We start from the raw sequence: 18,875 nt of genomic DNA, 5'->3' as shown, positions 1-18,875 counted from the left end.
ATGAGTTTATCAGTGATTGGGTTTCAATATATATATATATATATATAATCTGCATTGATTCACATACTTGTTTTTTAATTTCATTCTAGATATTTGAAACAATATATTTTGCTTCTTGGTTTTTTTTATGTTTTATTAGTTCTCACTATGATTTTTTTTATTTTGATTTTCTTTTGTTGTTATTGATAAAAAATTTTGTATTGTAAAAATATAGGTGTTCATTCTTAGATAAATCTGTTTTATTTGCAATTGTTGAATTATATATTATTACCATTTAAAATTGTTGTAAATTTTAAAAAAATACCGTTGTAATAAAAAATTTTAATCTTACTTTTATTATAATGAAGTTCATGAATTCTTAGAAAAAGATATTTGTATTGATGTTTTTGGTGTTGACATTATTTGTATAATTGGTTTTGATATTATTGGTTCTGTACGTAACATATTATTGTATTGACTGTTTATTAGAAGTGTCTAATACATGGAAAACCTTGGAATTTAGGGAAATTCTTATCAACTTTTGAAATTTTTGTGAAAATACTAGATTTTATTATTTTGAAAAAAAAAGAATGAAGGAATATGAATAATATCTTATACTTTGTAAATCATCGTATAAGAAAGTGAATGAAAAAGGATAAAAGAGAGAGAAAAACAGATGGTAAGAACCCAGTAGGGATCTGATCTAGATCTGTTCCTCAAATTAGAAGGTGGTTCTTTGTGATGGCTTGTTGTTGTAAACATTTACACAAGCATATATATATAGGGGTAGACTTTAATAAATAGTAAAACTTAAGCTATGTAGATATGAGTTTATAATCAGTTTTTGTAATAATTTCTATCACCGAACTAAAGGAATGTAGAATGTATTTTATCTTTTTGAATATTATGTATGTATACTGAAAATATATCATTACAACCTTCTTATTGTAAATTAATGAAGGAAAACATGAATTGGACAAACATGATTTTATCCATAGAAAATGAGGAAGTAATGTTAACCTCAACTGTGGGTTATCTCTTTGAGGTACCTAAATTATATAAATAAATATTGCAAGGAAAGTATAAATGAATAGATAATAATTTAACGTGGTTAAATATTTAAGTTTTGTAATAATAAATGCAGTTTGTAATAAAGTTAAGAGATATTTAACTAATGGTTTTAATGAATAATTAAAGAATATATTAGTCTGTTTAGGAAGGTAAAATGTATTCAATACATTATATTTTATTGGAATTGTTTGAAATAAATAATATTGTCATTACACAGGCAATATAAAAAAAAATGTTTAGAGTTTTTTTTTAAATGGAAGAATGAAACAATATTAAAAGTTAATAATAACAAATTTAAAAGTCATACTCTTAAAATTAAAACTAGCAAGAAAAATAAAACTATAGTTATGAATAACTAAAACTTAACCGTGGTAATTTTTTCAGAGAAATTATAAATTCTATTTAATAATACATTTTAAGTTTAAGCTAAATTTTAAGTTTATAATTAATAAACCATCAACATTAGTTTTAATTTTCACAAACATTTGCAACACTAGCAATAGGTGATCATTTTTATTGACTGGTAATTGACAGATATATTTTTCCTATGTTTAAAATTAATATTTTTTCAAGTTTTTTTTTGTTAAATACAAAAATCAAGTGATGAAGAGGTCGTGATCACTATTAAAGTATTTATGAGTAATGTTTTATTGGTCTAACCGTAACTGATTTATATGGGATTACATATACTTGTTTATCTTGTTTTCTTTTGGCAATTAACATTTTTTATAAATCATAGATTTTTGAGTTAATAGTGTATGCTTAATCTGACTTTGGTTGTGTACATTTAGACAAAGATGTTTGTAATTAATTTTAACATTTTGAGTGTTAGTTATTTTATATGTCTTATTTACTATTGGTCATCACCTTTATTTTCATTCATTTATATAGTAAATTTAGACGATATTAAATAAAGATTACGGTAACAGAATAATGAGGTACTGTAACCTGTACAAACTTTGCCAGTGAACGAGAACTTACTAGTAATAATAATTTTGTATGAGTATGTGTGTCTGTACATTTTTTCCACTTTTGTTACTTGTACTTGTTACATTTTTCCATTTGTTATATTTTTGTTTTATAGGATCTCTCTATATTCTGGTTGTTTTTTCTCTGAGGCGCATTTAATCTGCATTGACTTTTTTTAAAAATATTTCCTACACCTCCAATTGTAATTTAAAATTTATAAAAATAAGTCTGTTTAAGTAAGAAGGTTTTGATAATTTTGTTTCAAAATATTTTATTACTATTGGTTGATTTTTTCCATAAAAAATTGTTATCAGAAATGATGTGTTTTTTAATGTACTTTCTGTGTATTTTTTACAGTAACATTTATGATACAATATTTGTAAATAGTAATAATACTGTTTTAAAATAGACATTTTATTGAATAATTAGTGTATTTTTTAAGGGTTTGATTACTTTTGTTGCAGTTACATATATAAACTTAAATTACCTTAAAAGTAATAATAATTGTATGACGGATCAAGATATTTAATTACTTTTTTATTAAATTCATTTAGTAGAAATTTTAAAACTTAAATTTGTACTTAATGACTTTGGTAATTTATGTAGAAAAAATATCAAAATAATAAGTGAATTTGTTGGACATAAGTAAATAATCTTGTATTGTTATTGGTCACACCTGTGTTCTTATTTTGCTTTTGTGTTCAGGGAAGTCTTCTCTTTTTATCATCCGGCAGTAGTCACTCATCGTAGATTCATCCCATCTGCCTTAATAACGATCCATCTGCAATATACCTTGGTGGAGCGTTTCTCCTTGTTCGTCGCTGATATCACCCAAATTTAAAGGGAAAAATCCAAAGAAGAATGTAAAAAATGAATTTTCAATGACATTCTTCAGCCTAAATTTTTTTAGTTCACTAAGAGTTCATGTATAAGCTGATCATGATTTTCAGCTTTTTTGTTTCCAAGAAAACCAGTAATGATATCTTTGAATGACTTCCATGCTACTTGTTCTTTAGGATTCAGTCTGCTGTCAAATACATTTTCATGAATTAATTTTCTTATTTGTGGTCTGATTAATATTCCCTCTTTTAATTTGTCTTCACTTAATTGTGAAAAAGCCTCAGCTAAATATTTAAAGCCATCTCCATCAACTAATGCTTTTACAAGATTCTTCATCGGGCTTAGTTTTATGTGTAGAGGTGGTAAAATAGTATGATCTGCTTTGACAAGGAAAACGTTGACAACATTTTCCTTTCCTGGGGTAAACTGATTTCTATTTGGCCAGTCTTTAACCATGTAATGTTTATCTGTAGCCCGACTATCCCACAAACAAGAAACACATATATTTCATAAAGCCACTCTGGAGGCCGAGAAGACACTCTATCACTTTCAGGTCAGCAGTGATTCACCATGAGTGATTGTCATACTTATAGCTTAAAAAGTTTTTTGACATACTTTTATATGTTTCTTTCATTCCTACAGCATGTGTTACTAATATAGAAGAAAAATTATTTGAATTGTGCAGCAACACTGCCTTTAAGATTCTTTTTGATAAGTCATGAATATGAGTCATGATCACCAATCATGAATAACATATTCAATATCCAGTTCAGACATTAGCCCCCTAACATCATGGCAGGAACAAATTAAACCAAGTCTTCTAAAGTGTTTCAGTAAATTTTCGTTTTGATTTCTATATACTTAAATTTTAGTATCCTTGTTTAGTAAATTCCATTCTTTAGGATGTGGACCTAGGAGTATTCTGCATGTTGTTTCGACAAATACAAGTCATGAATTAGGTTGCTCAGTTCTGCTTTGTGTAATGAGTTAAGGTTTAGTATTTGATTCGTCTTGAATGTAATTAATATATGTTGAAGTTTAGGATTCATCGGTTTAGTCTTCTGGGCAATCGGAAATTTCTTTCCAAGAAGTTGGAGCAATCAGAATCGGTAAATCCAACACCATGAAGTACTGGTCTCACAGCTGATTGAACATTTGGGTATGCAATACTGCTTTTATTGTTTGAATTGAAACCAGTAACATTTGTTTAGCAAAAATAGCAGTCATCATAATGGTTAGTAGGCTGCCACCAAATCATAGGTACGCCAAAAGGCACTCTTCTTTCTGCTCTTTTTTTTTTAACTACTGGCTCAGTTTAACATAGCACTTCATGCATGCTACATGTGTAGCCCAGAATTTATTTTGGTCTCCCAAGGGATAGTCATAGTAATGTATGTAAGCAGTTTGCAGCAGATTTGATACTAGTTTTCATTGACTTTTCATGGTGAATTCTCCGCAAACGTAATAAAAAATATTTGGAGAATTTTTACAAGCCTGATTTTTATTCATTGTAAAATTGAAAATGTTTTAATGAATTATAGTAAATTGAAATATTACAGAAATACTTACTTTATTATAAAAATAATTAAGTTTTAATTTATAAATATGTTTATAAAATTAAAGCTTATAAACACACATGCAAGTGCGCACACACACACACACACACACACACACACACACACACACACACATACAACTTAACAAATCTTGATGTTCAATGAAATAATAATAAAAGTTGTTCTGTCATAAAAATCTTTCACTAAATTTATGACATCACTTATGAAACAATCTTTATAATATGTCACTTATGAAACAATCTTTATAATATGTGTATGATAAAACCACTACAATAACTGAAGAACACAGCAAGTCATACCAACAGCTGAACTCATACTCTAGAAAATTTCATCATGTTGAATTACTCATTGCTTGACTCACCGACATGTCTATACTTGTCTGGTTTGACATGAAATGACGTCATTTGACTATTATGTATCAAATATAGGTCTACAGCATGAATCACAATATAAATCAGATATGAATAAGCAAACATACAGACGTACTAACTTATTTGTATTGTTTGTTCCACAAATGGAACAAATAGGTATATTAAGGGGTTGTAACTTAAGAACGTTATGTGATGGGTTGTTTTAGAATACGTATTCAGATTCAGCATATAAAATATTATATAGAACACCTACTCCCTTTTCAGTTCTGAATTTTATGTTGACCATTGTTATTCTATTTGAATATAAACAAATTATTAACCTAACAAACAAATTTTGTTTTATAAGACCTGAAAAAATTTAAGTAAATAGACTTATTTTAATTTCTGCCTGTCTATGAAAATATTTATATTTTATTTTTTCTTTTGCCATTTTTTTAATAATTATTGTCCTGGGGTTGTAACAGGCATATTGAAAATTAAAATAGATTTACTTTAATTTTTTCAAGTTTTATAAAATAAAATTTTGTGTATTTGTTAATTAAATAATAATCAGCAAACATGAAATTCATAGGTTTTTTCCAGATTCTTATAAATATTATTATTTTAAATGCTATATAATAAAAAAAATCATTTGCATTATGTTTATGTAAGATAAAAGTAAAAGTTAAGAAAACTGACATAGACTCAAACCTTGCGACCCCTTGATTATGTAATCAGAACACTTGCCACTTGGCTGTTGCCACTGCTGTGATTGTATATTTGCAAATAAACCACTTTTACATGATTTTACATGAACCACTTGTAAATCTTTAAATGGAGTTTACTCCAAAGTGGAGCCTAGTTAGAAGCTGCCATTTTTTATTTATAGTAATTTTTTATTTATAGTAAATAGTAACCCCCTCCTACTAAGTGGCAAAAAGGCATCAATAAACTTCATTGTAAGTTGACCACCAGCCCTTGTAAGACTGCCTCATTATGTGATTTTACCCAATAAAGCTGTAATTTTTGGTTTTGGGGTATGTTTATGTGTAAAGATTTAAAAATATTTATATTATTTAATTAAAGATATTCCTCTACTGAAATATTAATCATCAAAATCAATGAAAGGTCAAAGCAAAATGTGAAAAATTTGGTTTACATCTTCAAAATTTTGGATATCATCTTCAGATATTTAAATTAATGTATTAACTCATTAAGATTTAATAAAGTATTTTGCTGTGTAATCGTTATCAATAATACGATTCTTTTAATCATAGTAGAATGATGAGGTAAAATAAAATGTATATTCCCAATTACTTTGTCATGAGGGGATTTATCAAAGGTGGCAGCAGATATGGAAATAGAACTGATATCTTCACCAATACAAAGTGTTCAGCTTCCATTATATCATTCCCCATTCTTGTAGCAGAGGAATCTTATAAAATTACTTTTGATATCTCAAATAACAATAATATTGATCATTTCAAACAAAGCCGGTCTTGCTTAACTCATGGTTTTGTTGATGAAACAGTATTTTTATTTCCTGCTGATATCCAGGAAGTTAAAAATTATATATTTTAATTATAAAGAATACTCATTCAGTGGGTGTTGATGAAATTCTTGCCTATATTTTTAAAAGAAGTCGTACATACTGTTACAAATTTAATTGATGAATCTTTCAATGATTGCGTATTTCCCAGCCGCCTTAATATTGTATTGTTAATTCCACCCCTTAAAAAAGGTTCTGAAGTTAAATTTTCATAATTGCTTATCAATTTTATTATTGTCCATATTTATAAAATATTAGAAAAATTATGAAAAGTAGATTTTTAACATTTCTTGAAAAGTATTACGTATTTACAAACTTTCAGCATAGTATTAGGAAAAAATTGTTTACTAACACAGCCATTTCCTACTTCTTAGAAAATATTTTAAATAGTATGGATAACAAAAAACATTCACTTTCAATTTTTTGAGATCTCTGTAAAGCATTCAGCTTATTGATAAAACTTAATAGATATGGTATTATGAGGACTGCTTATAATTTATTTAAGTCATATGTTACTGATCATAAACTGGAAGTTAAATTTATATGTTTTGATAAGAACATTTTACATGTGTAAAATGTAGGCCTTTAGACCTACATTCTTCTGCTTACTCAAAACTTAGAATGCAGACTGCTTAGGGAAGTGTCCTTGATCCCTTCTTTTCTTATTGTTTATTAATAATCTGTCTCAAAATCATGAATCATTAATTATTCTCCTTTTTGCAGATGATACAACTGTTTTCATATCCTAAAATATCTATTTAAAAGGATTTGAAAATTCTACATCAGCAGTTATATAATAATTCACTTGTTGATTGAACTTTTAACTTTAGGTATGGATAAAACCATTGCATTATGGTTCATGGGTAACTCTTATTAATGATAATGATTGTGTATCTGTTGCCTGTAGTACAAAATTTCTGGGCTATTAGATGGAAATTTCTCTTGGGGTGATGCATTGACTTTTTTGCAACAAAATCAAACTCTACCGTTCTGGTTTAAAGAGCCTTAATAAAACACTAAGCTTTTTATCATTATTAAATATTTATTACATCTATTTGTATTCCTGTTTGAAGTATCATCTCTTGGGGCTTCCTCAAAATTTCAGAATGAGTTTTGGAGATACAAAAAAAAGTCCCTTAGATCATTATTTGATTCATAAATATGGAATTATGTAGACCGATGCTTAGCAAATTTAAAAATTTAAAGTTATGTATGCTTTTGAACTTATGAACGTGTGATTTTTGCTAAAAAGAATGTTAATCTATTCCTGAAAAATTACATTATCCACCTCTTTCAAACCAGACAACAGAACTGGTTTTTTTTTTTATAACTCAACACAATACTTCAGCTCGCTTATTTTATCTTCATTGCCATTTAATACATTTTGGAACTGTTTGAAAGATCTCCCTACTAGTTTATTTCAAATAAGATTATAAGATTTCCTTTTATAGAAAAACTATTACTCTGTGGATGAATTTTCAAAAAATACTAGTTAAAAAAATTTTAAATCCTGAATTTTCTGCATCTCTGTTCAACACGTATGTAAATATTTACTAAAGTAATATTCATTACACCTGAACTGTGATTTATTTTGTAGTTGTTTTATATTTTTAGTAGCTTTACTTATTTAGTATAACTTCATGTATTTATATTTTAAGTAATTAACATGGAATTAAACTACATTTATTTTTTATTCTATAATTAATTGTGTATTTTGACATGGAATAGTCACAATTGTACAAATTAATAGAAAATGAGTAAATTACATGTATTGAAGGAGATTTTATTAATTTTTTTTTTAGTTGGTGTTGTAATCCCTCCATGCGCGCATGCGCCAACACACACACAAACACACTGTAGGGACTTGAAAAAAATACATATTCAGTACTATTAAGATAAAAAAGTAAATTAAATATTTAAAAATGATGAATAGTAGCAATGTTATATAAAAGTAAGTGTGCATGTGTGTGTATGCATGTATGTATATGCGTGCGTGTGTAAATTGCAACATACTTAATATGGAAATCTTCAGTGTATGTAGAATTGGTATTTATAAACATTCAACTTAAAAGTATATTAGTTGGAAGTTTTCAGTAAGAAAATTGTGAACAATCTAAATATATATATATATATATTCATGTTCCAGTCCATTTTTGTTTTTAATAAAAATCAAATTTCTTGATCTCTTCAAGTTTAGTTGACACTGCTTACACAGATTTTTTCAAAATTAATTCTCTACAAATTTTGTTAAAAAGTGTTATTTACTTACTGCAATTTTATGAAGTTATTACCCATCAAACATAAAAAATTGTGTTTTTGACACTAATTTTTTGTGTTTTACAATCATTTTCTCAAAAATCAATAGAGATTCAGTGTGGAGACCTGGTTTTTCAATTTTTCAGGTGAAAAACTACATGAAACCAATAAATTTACATCTTAATTTAAATTCTAGGAATTTCACTTGCTTAATTTTACTTTTGAACATAAATAACAAAATGTGGTTATGTGAATGTTTTTCTTTATTTCTCATTTTTAGAACATATCCTGAATGTATTCTGTTTCTTTGTAAGACACTTGTATAAATACGTAAATATTTAAAAAAGGGTTTTATAGGAAGCAGGGAGAGATGTTTGCCGTCATTTAAAATGGCTATTGGAAAATGGGTATCAATGAGCCTTGGTCTATTTTCTTTTATTTTGTACCACTAAATACGCAAATTGCATACACATATACATCTGATGCTTGTACTGGTCAGATACAAAAATGACTGTTTGTAGGAAGTGAATGTGTCATACAAAAATGCATCATCAATGAAATAACTCTATTAAGAGATTTTATGGTCTTGACACGTGTCTCCTTTCTAAAATATTTTTTTTCTTTTTGCTGTTCAAAATATTCATACATTTTTTTTGATTTTGTTTTCTCACTTGTTTTATTAAAACATTCATCAACAGCAATATTCTTATTTTTTCAATGTGTTAAGGTCATTGTATAAGTACACAATTATTATACAAGGTAGCTTTAAAATGTTCTTGGAATACACGGTTTCGGTTTGAAGTAACAATCATGATTTGAAAATTATGGTTCCGTAAATTTCCAGCATTCATGTCAGAGTGACTGGCCAATATTACATTTTTATTTCCTTTCCAACAGTAGCAAAACCTGTGCACTCTATATAATGTGTGTTAATCATTGCAGTGCAAAATATATATTATTGAACAGTTAAATTTTGTACTGTATTTAAAAGTTTGTCATGAAACTTTAATATTGCTTGAAAAAAATCATATGGGAAAATGGCGGTGAAAAATACATCAGTTTAAATATTTATTTTCAAACAAATTGCCTAAAAGTATAGCAAATTTATTACTCCATTGAAGCGGTTCATTTATTAATATTGATAAAAAAAGAATGAACATTATATCTTATTTGAAGAAATAATTATATTTCATCATTCATATCATAGAAATAAATATTAAAACAAACCTTGTAATTATTGGTGAAATAAAAATTCAAATAGTGTAAAATATTTGTTTCTCAAAAACTTGTTTTACAATAACTCTTCCCATTTTATAAAGTTTATGTCTTGTATTACTCCACATATTATACATTGAAAAAAAATTTTTACTTTTTATAAAAGTTAATTGTTATGTTTTTGCATATTTTGCCCAGTAATTTATAATTTATATTTTATTTGTAATATACAATTTTTAATTTGCATTTGGTAAAATGAAGTTAGAGGAACCTCTGAAAAAGGAATTTTTTTGTAAAGGAACGTATTTACTTTTATATGAGTTAAGAATAATCTTTTTAAGTTCGTTTTGCTTTGGTACTTTTGGTAAAAATAGGAAATTATTGGAAGTAAGAAACTTTTTAAGAAAAAAAAAAGAGTAGTTATCCCTTTCTATTTGTAGTGAGATAAGTTTCATTAATTTACTGTGAATACAAGACATTAGTTTTTACGGGGGGGAAAAAAAGGGTTGGGTTCCACAACTATACAATAAGTTACAATTAGTACGTTTCATGTAGAGAATAATTAATCATAAATTGTTTAATTAGTTTTTTTTACTTCCAGTTGTTTCCTGATTCATTTAAAAAGACACACAACTCTTGCAGTGGTGATGGAAAGTCTTATTAAGTTATTTTGTTACACTACTTAGTAATGGACATTTTGTCAACTACTGCAACTAAAAAATTAAGTAATCTTTTTTTTCTTTATGAGTTAATGAGGCTCTTTATCTAATGCTCTAACACTTACATTAATGTTTAATTGCTAAATTTACATTTTCATTAGCTATCATTAATTAAAGAAAAATCACTTAAGCCTACACTAAATTAAAAATAGATGATAAAGTTTACTTACTTCCTGTTAAAAAAAATTAAACATTGTTGTATCTAATTCATACATTTTATCAGACTGCTGGTTCTATCTCATTTATCTTCTGTATCTTCTTTGATGTCATTCTTACCATTTGTATTAAAATTTTGCTGTACTAATTCTTCCAAATTTTTTTCTCTCAGCTCTACATTTTGACACTGCAATCTATACAGTATCAGATTATTCGCCATATCTAAAATATTCAAATATAATAATAAGTAATATAATAATTAATAATAAGTAGTATTATTACTATTTATTCTTTTTTCTGTAATCATCCAATTAAAAAAAATACAGTAAATATAATCTCAATTTTTTCATATTTTATTTTTGAAAAATAATACTATCTGGTGATGATGAGTGACGAGGGATTACTATATTCATTTTTTATGTATTTTAATGTGTGTTTTGGAACAGAATACATTTCTGAATAAATAATCTTGAAAAATACTACTCTACGATTTCATTATATGGTGTACAGACTGTATATATTATTTCAAATCTGTAGAATATGTTTATCTGTAAATTGTTTGTTAGAATATTTTATATTAAATTAATAAAAGTGTAGGAATCGTTATTCTTTACTAGATTTTTCCAGTTAAAATTGTACTAAAAAGATGTAGATGTAAGGTTTCTGTTTTTGTAATATTTATATTGTTAAAGTACTTTCTTTCTTATCAGAGAATATGCTGATTAATTGTTATATAAAGTATTGTATGAACACTGTAGTGTAGATGTGTGAGATTAGGGCATACCATGGAACCCACTGGGTTGGTCTAGTGGTGACTGCTTCTTCACAGATCAACTGATTTTGAAGTTGAGAGTTCCAACATTCAAATCGTAATAAAGGTAGTTAGTTACTTTTATACGGATTTGAATATTAGATTGTGGATACCAGTGCTCTTTGGTGGTTAGGTTTCAATTAACCACACATCTCAGAAATGGTCGACCTGAGACTGTACAAGATTATACTTCACTTACACTCGTACATATCATCCTCATTCATCCTCTGAAGTAATACCTGATGGTGATTCCTGGAGGCTAAACAGGAAAAAAAGGGCATATAATGGAAATTCAGTTGAAGTTTTAGTGTTACACCATCAAGTCTTGAAAGAATAGCTGAACATGTGTAGCAGCTCAGCTTACAACAGAGTTTATTGATACCCTTTTGAAGGATGAAGGGTGGTAAGAGAGGGAGTCCCTTTAAATTTAAAATGCCAGCTTCCAACTTGGTTTTGTTTTAGAGTAGACTCCATTTAAAAATTTTTGAGAAGTTCAAGTAACTTATTTGTATATCTATAGTCTCGGCAGCTGAGTGGCAAGCATTCCAGTCTCATAATCAAGATCTCTCAGGTTCAAGTCTTCACATCTTTTTTCTACATTTACACTAATGCTGATTATTTTTTATTAAATAGTATTTATAATAATAATAGTATGTGTAAGAATCTCGATTTCATGTTTGTTTATTATTTTATTTGAATATAACCTAAATTTGATTAAACTAATAATCTATATGGAAATAGGGGTCATATGGAGAATGAAGGATTAACAAATAGGTAATAAATTTTGTTTTATACACTAAGTATGCCTGCTGCAATCTTAGGATGATAATTATATATATAAAAAAAATAAAAACTAAATATAAATATTTTCAGATTGTAACAGGCAAGCTGAAAATTAAGTTAAATTTATTAAAATTTGTTTCAAGTTTTGTAAAACAAGATTTGTGTGTTATAAATTGTTATTATAAATACTGTATACATAATAAAAATCATCTGCATTAGTGTACATGTAAGAAAAAAGTAAAAGCTAAAAATAAGGGACAGGGGGACTCAAACCTGAGAACTCTTGATTATGAGACTAGAATACTTGCTGCTCAGCTGCTGTGATTATAGGTATACAAATAAGCTTCTTGAACCGCTGAAAAATCTTTACTCTAAATGGAGCCAAGTTGGAAGCTGCCATTTTAGATTTAAAGTAGGGACCCCCTCCTCCTACAACCCTGTAAAAGCGCATCAGTAAGCTCTGTTGTTAGCATTATCTATCCCTTGCTGTATTGTAAGCTGTCTGTCCCTTGTTAGCATTAAATTATGACTTAATAATTTATGAATTATCTATTATTTTCATTTGATGACAGCATAACGTGCTGTATGATTCGATATTTGTAATGCTTTAATCATGTGTTATTCAGTATAATGTTTGCTGTTTTACATTCTACTGAATCTTTATTGTATATATTACATTAAATATTATATTTTATAACAATATAAAATTCTCTGTCCAAAATATGTCTGAATGTTATAAAAAGATGTTATTAAAACTTGAAACATAGTTTTGAAAATACTTAATGTAAAAAAATATCTCTTAGGTTAGATTGTTGTTCATTTATTTTTCTTATTAATTTCCTGACATTACATTAACTTTACATAACTATATAATCTTAAAAACAATTACTAGGTAAATAAAAAATATTATATACATTGTTTACAAATTTTAATGGTTCATTTATTTAAAACTACTAATGTATGTACATTTATAGACTGATAACAATTTACTGATTAGAAATTATATATCTAAAGATAATTAATAATTACTTCAATTTTTTTACAGTATTACATATTAATAATGTTTATATTAGAAAATATAAATAGGAAAATAATAAACACATGAAAAGCAAAGATAATGATTTAGTCTTAGCGTGTCGCATGTTAATATTTTAATTTGTACTTGAAAAGTTATTGAAATTTTTTGTATGCTGTGCAGTGGATTGGTTAAGCAATAAATTTTTATTAAATTTTGAGGACATTACTATTATTATCATGTTTAAGGACTGGATGGGGGTGGTAAAAAAAAATATTGAGCCCTTTACCTTGATTAATTGTTATACAGCGTGCTATCTGCTTGAATTTAAGAACAATCCCTGTCATCATTTTTTTTTGTATACTTAAACCTTTTTGACATTCCATTAGTAGTTGTCTTATAAACATACGAAAAGTAAGCCGATTTTTCTTCAGTTATAGGTTTTTCTACAGGATTCTGTAATCTTTAAATTATATAAGTAATGAGTTACCAATTTTTGCAATATTAAAAATCTGTTTATGTCTATATTGTTTGTACAAATTAAATGAAGTTGTTACAAATTAAACATTTCATATGTTTACTGTACCAGTTAAATAAAATCTGGTTTAACAGGATCTAGATTATTGAGATTTTACTGTATTTTTACTAGTTTGGAAGATGTTGTTAGTTTGTTACTGTCATACAGTTCTTCTTTACTGAACTCAGAAGAGATGTTTTGAAAATTAAGCTAGTCAAATAACAAATTCCAAGTAAATCCTAGGAGTTTTTTTCACATAAAAAATTGGCAGGATCTAAAGACAAAAAAGCTTAGATTTGTTATACATAAAAATATATATTTTGTTATATTATAGCCAAAATTATGGGAATCAGGGATTCAAGGTATCGCATAGTTCTATAGTTATCTTATTGAAAGAACATGTGTGTTCAAATATGTGGTTTCATTAGTCCATTGTTGCCAATAAGCTATGGTAACACAGCTATAGTAGTAAGCTATGATACAGTAGTCAATGCTCAGAACAGTTCCTTGTGTGTGTGTTTTCAACACAATATGTTCTAAAAGTTTGACCAGTTTGGAATGCCTAGATTTAAAAAAAGGTTGATTCAAATTTGAAAATTTTTTTGAAATTTCTTAAAAATTTTCTTTTTTCACAATAATTCAAAAACTAAAGAAAATACGTAAAAAAACCACTAGACTACAAAAATTTAGTTTTTTTTTACTGAAATTTTTTTAATTTTTTTTATTTCTGTACAATAAAAATTGATTGAGATATCACTGTTAGAAATCTGTATTTGAGTATGAGGACCATCTTCCCCAAGCCCTTAAAACTCAAAAATTTCAAAAATGAAGGGCTCAAGGAATTTGAAATTTACATGCCTTGTAGCCCTTGAAATTTCCTGCAAAATGGTTTTTTGAGTGATTGGATAGCTTAAAATTTTAGGAAGTTATCGTTGAAAAACCAATCGCATTTTTTTGTGAAATTTTCAGAGCATGTAAATTTTTATATTTTCGACAGTTTCAGAGCATGTATGAACACGTGCATATAACTCTATCTACATATGTATAAATATATCCTCATACCTTCATATCTGTGTGTGTGTGCGCACGTGTGCATGGATATGTGTAAAGTATAGATAGGAGAAGAAAAGTAATGGAGCACTTCATAGGTGACCACCTGCTGATGGGTGGTAGAACTTTGTGTGCATAGATGTATATAGGTATATTGTACATGTATATATGTTAATGTATATCTCTTATATGGTGTAGTCAGTATATCTCCAAAACTGAAAGAATAAACACGTGGTGAACTTCGTTAATATTACCTTTCAGAAATTATTGAATTAAAGTTATATTTTTTTTTATTAATAAAAATGTAAGTATATCAAATTCATGATTGTTAATTTTAATCACGAGGCTGGTTTGTAAGGTTTGGGACATTGCAATAAATTATAATTTATATTAACAACTGTAGAAAGTTTATAATTCACTATAAATGCACCATTAACACATTTTAAGCTGTTGAAAAATAAGTTTTTTTTTGCCATTAGGGTGGATTCTAAGGGTTACAATGTTGTAACACAACATAAATTATGTTTCAGAATATGGAACAATGTTTATCGTATAAATTTAAATAATTTTGAGCTGCAAAACACTTACATCTATAATTTTAACAATTTTTTTCATTAGTGATGGTTATTAAGCGTTGAACAATTGCAATAAATCATAAATTATAAACAGTAAAGGGATTTTAATTCATTATAAATGCACCATTAAAACATTTCAAACTGTTGAAAACTAATTTTTTTTAAAAATTTCATCATAATGGGTGGTTTCTAAGGGTTTAAATGTAGTAAAACATCATAAATTATATTCCACAACATAAAGAATGTTTATTCTACATATTTAAACATGATTTCAATCTTATGAAACATCTAAATCATGGTTTTTGAATTTTTTTAACAAGGGGTAGTTTCCCCCCAAAAAAACAAAAAGCACACATCAGGAACATATAACTTTTGAACCAGAGGGTTAGATAAGCTTAATTACAAATTTTCATGAAAATCAATCTTGTCCAAAAGAATTCTGAGGTAATACTCTGTTTTTACCGTCAAACACTGTACTACTAGATTACTTTTTTATTTGTCTAAGAGTAAATACTTCATGGGATGAAATTTTATATTATAAGTGTTGTAAATATATTATGTTGTAAATAATGTGCCTAATAATATAGTTTATGTAAATCTAATAGAAATTTAAATTGCAAATTACTTTTTAAAAACTGAGTAGAAATGATCTCAATCTAAGAAAATTTTATTCTTCTTGTTATTTATTCTGTTATCAGTACTGAAAATTATCTATTTTCCTTTTCTAAACCCCAGGATTACAGTCTGGTCAGTGTTGTGCTGAGAAGGGACTTTTATATCAATATTTTACACAATTTTGGTGACTGTTGTTCAAGGGTAAATGTGAATCATCTTTTGCTTTTTTTTCTGTTACTTAAATTTTTGTTTACCTTAGCAGTAACATGATTGGAAATTTAAATTGTGAGCGAGTAAATTGCACCAGATGTAGTAATTATTATATATATATATATATATATATATATATATATATATACATATATATATATATATATATGTATCAAAACATTTTTGAAACATCTAGAAATATAGAGGATTACAAAATATAGAATATTATAATATAGAACACATGTAGAATATAGAGGTGCACTTGATGTTTTTTACCCTTTTATACAAAGATATTTAAATTCTTAAAATATTGTAATTATATTTATTTTGTTTTTAACACTGTCTTTTCTTTTCTGCCTGGTATTATAGCTTACAAAAATAACATATACACGTATGCTACATTTGAGGTATGTGAATGAAGTACAGGGAGTTATGTAATGTGTGATATTTTTTGGAAATTGCAAAGATAAAATCAAATAATTTTTCTTACGTTGTTAATTATGTGTATATATATATATATATATATATATATATATATATATATATGTATGGTATTTATAGCTAAACCATACTGATAGAGATATAAACCCCATACTGATATATATATATATATATATATAAGAATAAGTTTAGTTGTAGTATTTAAAAAAATAAACATTTAATTTTGTTAGAAGGTTGTTATAGTTTTTATGCCTAAAAACATGTATAATTTAAATCTTGTAAGAGATTCTTATTTATTAATTCAAGAATTACATTACAATGTATGTATTGCAGAGCAGACTCAATTTAATTTTGGTATCTCAGTATGATTTAGCTACAAATGACATATGAGTAATCCATCTTTTGGTAACATGAAGTATACTGTATCATTCTGGAACCTATGTCAGGTTTGTTATATTACAAAGTTCATAGAAGATTAATTCAGCAGCATATCTCATGAAATTAAACACCACTTCTCTTTAGATTTTTCTTGGAGCAAGAATAAACATAATAAGGTTATCCTAAAATAGTTTTCTGTATAAATTCTCACTGTCTTCTGTAGAAAAGTTTGTCATTTTTTAGAGATTAAGTTTGTGAGTATATTATATATATATTACTTTTATTGCGTATAAAAAAAACATCATTAAACCATTCATTTATTGGCATGTGTATTATTATTTTGTTTATAAAACTACTGAATTGCAGGATTGATTAACAGTTGGAAGTAAATGTTGTTAAGTTTTCTAGGTAAAGTGATAAGAATTTTCCTGTCATAAAAAATTTAATGATTTTCATATTATACATTACCACATAACTTTATAAATAAAGAATTTTTAAATATTATTATTTTAAATATTAGTGATAGTAATTTTTATTGGCCTTCTAAGTAGGTGATAAAAGAACAATTAAACAAGTTTTTAGTGAAATTTGTTTAATGTGAAACATCAGCTTGCCAATTTATAAGGTTCAACATGAAGTTTATGTCTTAATTTTTTAAATGTAACACAAATAACATATATTATTTGTGTTATGTGCATATCCTGAAGAAATAAATTAAAAAAAATTTAGTATCTTTTACTGAAAAAAACAACAAATTAGCACAGAACACATAGGCTAAATATATTTATTAATAAAATTTCTTTGTTAAGTTATTCACTAATTAAAAATGTATTAGTTTTTTCTTTTGGGATTTTTTAAAACGTATTTTCACTGTCATTAGATGTATCCTTATCATCTTAATTTGATTGTTCAATTTCACTATTTCAAATGTTCATCCTAATTTTTTGATATGCCACACTCTTCAAACTGACAGTCATTATTTCTTGAAATACTTTATCTAATGCTGCTTTTACCCAGTTATGAATTAAGTTGATCAGGTTTTTTAATTTTATCTCTGCTAGGATTAAATTTTGATCTTTATTCATCATCTACTTAATGTAATACTATTAAATGAATTTAAAGAGGTTGCTTTATGCAAACATCCAATGTTCTAACTCGTAAACGTTATTTCTTCAGTATGATATCCAGTCAAGTTTTATTTTTTCAAGATTTTACTTCTCTGTTCCCTTGTATGTCTTCAGAAACTGTTGAAATTTATAAACTTTTCTTCTCCATAAACTTTAAGAGCATTTTCCATTACATAAGGAATCATTATTTTTTCATCTCTGCTTTTGCATAAAACATTACTGTGCATCTCTGTTTTTCATTTATTTCTTCCTCTCCTAATTTCTTTGTTTTTTATTAACTGTTGTGGTTATGGAAATTTCAAACCAAACAGGACTTTGATCAGCATTCGATGTTTGTAAAAGCTTCTAATTTTGACTTTTTTCTTAATGAAATATTGGTGGAACGTCAATAATAATTTATTATTATTGATTGCATCTGGAAGTTTTTGTGGTAATGTAGTTCTGATACTAAAATTCTTGCACTAGAAACTTTTTTTTAGCCATTTGAAGTTGCTAAAAAATTTCCTCCTTTAAATATTTTATTAAAAAATTTTTTTGTACATGTCTCTGTGGTTAGCTGTAACCAAAAATCATCATTTATGTACTTTTCTTCAATTTTGGCATAATGCAATTTTTATTTTAAATGAATGTTGATTTTTGTTTATAACAGTCCTTTTCTTTTTTTCAACATCT

The 18,875-nt window shown here is 26.6% G+C and overlaps 1 protein-coding gene across 3 annotated transcripts in view; it reads left to right on the top strand.

Annotated features, from left to right (window-relative positions):
- Positions 1–18,875, top strand: part of Wdr62 (WD repeat domain 62) — a 315,495-nt gene that overhangs the window by 16,674 nt on the left and 279,946 nt on the right. The gene's annotated exons all lie outside the window — the stretch shown is intronic.

The sequence above is a fragment of the Lycorma delicatula genome, chromosome 4, assembly GCF_047948215.1.
Source record: "Lycorma delicatula isolate Av1 chromosome 4, ASM4794821v1, whole genome shotgun sequence".
NCBI classification, from domain to species: domain Eukaryota; kingdom Metazoa; phylum Arthropoda; class Insecta; order Hemiptera; family Fulgoridae; genus Lycorma; species Lycorma delicatula.
This window is presented reverse-complemented; position numbering and strand designations above follow the sequence as displayed.